The sequence below is a fragment of the Lactuca sativa genome, chromosome 2 (assembly GCF_002870075.4).
Source record: "Lactuca sativa cultivar Salinas chromosome 2, Lsat_Salinas_v11, whole genome shotgun sequence".
Lineage (NCBI taxonomy): Eukaryota > Viridiplantae > Streptophyta > Magnoliopsida > Asterales > Asteraceae > Lactuca > Lactuca sativa.
Window position 1 is genome coordinate 42,456,344 of NC_056624.2, and position 6,281 is coordinate 42,462,624.

The following is a 6,281-nucleotide window of genomic DNA, read 5'->3' on the forward strand; positions in this document are numbered from 1 at the left end:
ATGAGCAACCAATCTTAGGTAAACCTCAGATTGTCCTCAACAATTGTTTAATCATTTTAGTCATATCCGGTTCTATTCCTTTTTCCCTCTTAATGCCCTAAGCATTTGGAGAATTTAGAATGGATGTAATCGATCCTACACCCGAAGCATATGGGACACGATTCATGCTATAAAATTTTATTTGTCATGTTCTCACAATTCGAATTATGAAGAGGGATGCCGTAATCATAATCGAATTTTGAGAACATAACATATATAGAATTTCCTTATGTTGAACCATTCCAACATAATATTCAGATATATCTTTGACTAAAGTTGATTAAAAAGCTCAATCTAAGCTTGTAGAATTGGAATGAAGTATAAAATACTCTCCCTTAATTACAGCAAAACAAATTTTTAAGGCGAATTGAAACTTTTGTTTTCTATAATTAACATTGCTAGCTTGCAACACTAAACATAATAATCAAACTAAACATAATAATCATGCTCCCACTAGCATAATGATTATTATCTTACTAGCATAACTCTTATGCTCCCACTAGCTTTGACATGTACCCATAAATCAACTAGACTTCTAGTAATCAATACTTTATTGACTTTCTTACCAAAGTTTAGATTTCTGATACAAGATTGCTTTGATAAGACTTTATCAAAAACATACACCTTTCCTTAGACAGCTCACATGTGTGTCTAAACAATTATGAAGAGGGATGCCGTAATCATAATGTTTAGATCTTTTTCCATTCTCACAAGTCCATTAGTGTTCCAGTTAACCACACACGCTCCACTAACGAATTTGAGAATGCAAATATCACAATTGCTATCTACTTACAATCTATTTAGTGAAAGAGTTTTCTCACCATCATTTTCATGAATCGGAGAGAAACCTTACGACACTCAGATTTTTTTAATGGTGTAAGTGTTGATATCCATGTGAATCTGTCATAACCTTAATCACAAGACAAGGTTAGTTACAAATCCAAATTCATATGGACTGAACTTGTTCAGTCTTAATTCCATGCCTCCTGGTAGCAAAAGTGTCTACCATTGCTTCTAAGTTGTTATGCAAACAATTGAGAACTCATAGAACTCATATGCAAAGTCAACTCTAACTGGAATGGGCACGAAAGCAAGAAAATGTCAACACGATAGGTTACAAACCTCAAGTCGTGGGCTAGTGATTAACAATACTCTTGATTAGTTCTTGAAATTCTTTCAAGATCCTAAAGACTCACACTGTCCTCTTGACATATAAGATTCTCTTTATCAAGAACCATTCCTTGACAAAACAAATATTCAAGATTTGGTGAGAATTATCAAGATTAACACTTCACACAATTGGTCTTAGTTGGTCTTTGTCTTATCCCAAACATCACAACCTACCAATCCTAAATGTACAAGATTAAGAAACATATTACTATACATTTGATAAGTGTTATAAACCTTTCTTAAAATTATATCACTCAAGTTACAATCTTAGAGTACGACTCTAACACTTGATTTTGGAACGAAGTATGATTTATCTTTTGATTTAACCATTTCAACAATTCATGATTCCTCTCCTTAGCCAAACAAATGCACTAAGGTCTCCTTAAAGGATCAATTGTGATATGTTTTTATAATCACTAAGATAATCATAAAACAAGATACTCAAGTACTCTCCCATCTCTTCAGATTGGAGAAACTTTTATCTTTCTACCTAATTTTATTCTTCTTATTCATTCTGCCAATCATTGAAACCTTTCCAATGCTTTAGAATTACACTTAAACTTCTAAGCATAACCATATTTACTAAACTTTAGTAAATCATAATAACTTTATTAGCCTTTGTAGTGGACCTGACCAGCGCACAACCTAATGTATCCGATCCTTTAGTCCTTCACTTGAATCACATGTACATGTGAACAGGGAATTAGTCTTAATTTACAAAAGATGAAAATTCTCATTCATCATATAATACAAGTTGCATGATTCCAAGTTTCTATCCAACTGAAACTTGGGTGATGAGAATCTTTCCTTATTTGGTAAATTATGACACTACCACAAATGAAAGAATCAAATCTATTTACCAATATTTCTTATCAATGGAAACATATAAACAACAATTTTTCACAAATGCCATTGTAAGGATACTTAAAATAAATAAAAAAAATTTCTTTTATTTTAAAACTTGCGGAAAAACTTATCCTTACAATGCAAATACATATGAAAAACATTTTGTTGTCTATTCCTAAGAAATATATATCATAACTCTTATGCAGCAGCTCAAAATTCTGATCATCAAACTATGCGATCGAAATCCATCTTCGCGATCAGAATCATCATAATCATACTTTAAGATTCCTTTGATTCTTCCAAAACATCAAAATGTAATTACATTACATCATGTATTAAGAATCTCAAAAAGATACTTAATAGAGTTAGATAATGGAGTTTACCCGAAGCAAAGTCAAACTTTTGACTTTACATTCCTTATGAAATTTCAGGTAAATTAGGCAGCTTTGCAACCAATGTCCCTTTTATTGGCAAAAGAAATATATGGACTATTTGGAAATGGTATACGGGACTATCACAGACTTAACCTTTCTCCTTACCATTAGGTCAAATGACTTGACCATGGTCGATCCCTTTCAATTGGGAAGAGAAAGTTTTTCTGGACTTCCAATGTCACCATTGTTAATGTCCAAATTGGTTTGGGAAGTAGATTTTCCAATCTAATTTGCTTTACCAATGCTCCAAATCATTGTTGATTCATCATCATTAAGTATATAGGTAAGATCATTAAGGGTCATGTCGTGATTTGTCATCATGGAGTGACTGAAGAACCAAGTCAACAGTCAGCTACCTCGAGACTTCGACACCCGACTCTCCCGGCTTAACATATAGACTTTGCTTGCCAATAGGGATTGAGTGACTTAGAACTTATCAAGTCTTGAAACTTGTGGGATAGGGATATTTATTGGAGGAGGTGGAGGAAGTGAAGTATGATTTTCAGTCCCACTAATGCACAACAAAGGGATTGAACTTTCACCTTGGTTGCCATTTGGGATATCATCTTCATTAGGAAGCTTGTTCCTAAAGATTTGGGAAGACCATAATTGTCTGAAGGATACATCTATAAGGGAGAAATTCAAGTTAGTTGATTTAAATTCCTTAATATAACACCCAATATGAAATATTAAGGCTAGGACCTAACAACATACTTATAACTGGAAGAGGGATTCCGTAATCCGAGTTATAAAATAGTTGAAGGTAGGTAAATGACAATTTACCAATTTCCACCATGAAAAATGAAATATAATAATGTTTTAATTGGATTTGAAACTCCTAGATCTTTTGAGATACATTGAACTTTCAATGGCATGTTTGAATCTCGATTGTGCCCTTTCAAGTTTGTGACTGGGATGTCGAGGATCACAAACAAGGTGTTAATAACCATGCAAATTGACTTGGTACCCTTAACTTTATCACCTAATCGATGTGCCGGTTAACCACACACGCTCCATCGATCTATAATAAAGTCAAGTTACCCTTTGTCACTCTTACTTGTCCTTATTAGTGTGCCGGTTAACCAAACACGCTCCATTAACGACTTGGTGGGTGAGAATGGACACCCATTAAACTGCCATTTTATAGGCAGTAACCTTATACCCGCCTTATAGACCGGCTTTGTGAATGAGGCCTACTAATGGTAAGATTGATTTTATCTTATACATATCTATATAATTAAAATTATAATAATAGTATAAGTGTTGAATTTTAAACCTTTTAAAATTCTAAAGTTCAATTTGGAATTAAAGTATACATGAGGAGTAACTTTACAAATTTCAAAACTTGAGGGCAAGTTTTGAAACCATTCAAAACTCTTGGATTTTCATAACTTACAAGTTTAATGGTTCATTAAAATGAAGACTTTTCTCTTTAATGTAACCTCTTATTATTTAATAACACTTTTAAAGAAGTGAGTCTTAAACATCCATAACTTGAGGACAAGTTATGGAGTCATAAAACAATTTAATGAAAAAGACTCTTCATTTTGTGTAACCTATGACAGTTTTATGAGTTTTAAGATTCATAAATATGACTTTTCATATAACTTGAGGACAAGTTACAAAAACATATTTTATGAAATTCTTTTAGATCAATATGGATTGAAAACAACTAACACATAATTTTTTCATTAATCTAAATCAACTCATAAACAAGGTAACACAAAAAACTTTTGGTAATCCATAACTTGAGGACAAGTTATGGAGTCCATAAAATTTCATTAAGATCAAGAATTATACTAACAAAACAATTTGCACGTAATTCCTATGATCTAACAAAACTCACAAGCATGAACATTCATAATCAACAAATTTCAAGAATTACATAAACACATATAAACTTGAAACTTTGATTATAGCATTGAAATTGGTTTAACATAATCATTACCACATTAAAAACATGTTTTATAAGTCCAAAACAGTCAAAGGTAATGATTCTAGACGAATTCCAGCTTTAAAAGTCGAATATATGCTGTTAGGGGCTCCTACTCGTCAAGTGTATGAACCTACTCGACGAGTAGGATAATTTTCTTCATGGACTTGGCGAGTCCAGTTACCTGACAGCCAAAATATCAATTTTTCAGCTTTTTTCAGCAGTTTGCATCAAGTACAATTGAAAACCAACCAGGCTCTGATACCACTGTTGGGTTTTAGTATACTACAACATTCTATGGTGCACATACAACCCTAAATACCTTGGATCTATGTTTTCACTAATTATACATGCAAATGGTTTCCAAGGTATTAAACCTACAACTAGAATGCATTTAATATAAACCATATAAACTACTAGTTAGGATAACATACCTTTTGATGAAGCTTGTAGTCTTGATGTATTTGGCCTTAAAGAGCTTAGCCCTAATAGTGTGTAAGCCTCAAATGGAATCACAACACACCATGAACAAAGGATGAGCTTGAGAGATAATTCCATGCACCCAAAAAGACCATGAACTCCAAGAATCACCATGTAGTCGTTTTTTTAGGTTAAGAGCATCTATTTATATGTTGGATTCCAAGGGTCATGGGTATAACCCAAATCCATACCCATGGGTGTTATGATCCATGGTTCATGTGCCCAAACTCTTTATGTATCCATACATAAACTTGGTCCAACATGGATCATAAGCCCAACACATATAAATATAACTAATTAACATAATTAGTCCCCATAGATTGAATTAGTCTCTTTTGATCACTAAATTAATTCCAAATTAATTCTTGATCAATACTAATTAACTGATATGATTTCATATTAATATATTATATCTTATAATATATTAATAAATCATATATAACATCTTCTCTCAAAAGTCCATCCTAACAAATTGTCCTGATCATATGCAACCCAAATGGACCATGCTACTCTCGAGTCAAGTACATACCATTAATAGTTATGGGCTTAGACATCTATCCCAACAGACTCTTAGGATTTAATGTATTGTGTTGAATTTAAGGAGTTATTTATGTTTAGGGATTGAGTAGAGTAGATACTCGGAGCTAGGGACTATTCAGCTACTGTCAGTATTTGAGGTGAGTCTTCTTACCACACTTGTGGGTCATAGGCACCAAGGCCGGTCCATAATTGATATGACATGTTTGTATTGAATGGGAAATGATATTTTATTTGATTTATGCATGGGTTTATGTGAAGGCCATATGGGGGAGCCCATAGCACTTGTCAAGACCATAGGGGGAGCGCATGACATAAGGATATAAGACCATGGGGGTAGCCCATGTCATTTCGTTGAATATCATGGAGGGAGTCTATGGCAATTTGTATGTATATGTATAAACATGACATTATGTTATTATATGTTTTGTGTGACTGGGAAACTCACTAAGCTTGTGCTTACAGTTTATTTGTATGTTTCAGGTACTTTTAATGATAAGGGCAACGACCCGGATTAATGACAAGGCATGCATTCTCTGGTGTTTTCACATTTGGTCCTTTGTTGATGTTAATGAATATGTGTTGGGATTTTTATATTTACTTTGGTTGATGTTATGAAAATAAAAGTTAAATTTTTTTTTTTATGAAAATTAGGCTGTTACATTTATTGTTCTCTGCTTCTTAACTAATAGTTACTTAGTCCCTTGTTTTCATTGCCATACATAATCCAGAAACATATGGACGTATCTTCCTGGGAAAGGTGGACCGCACTAAAGAAATCTCGACTTTGTAGAAGGTAACAATATTTTGCCCTCAAATGTTAAAAGTTATAAACATTAGCT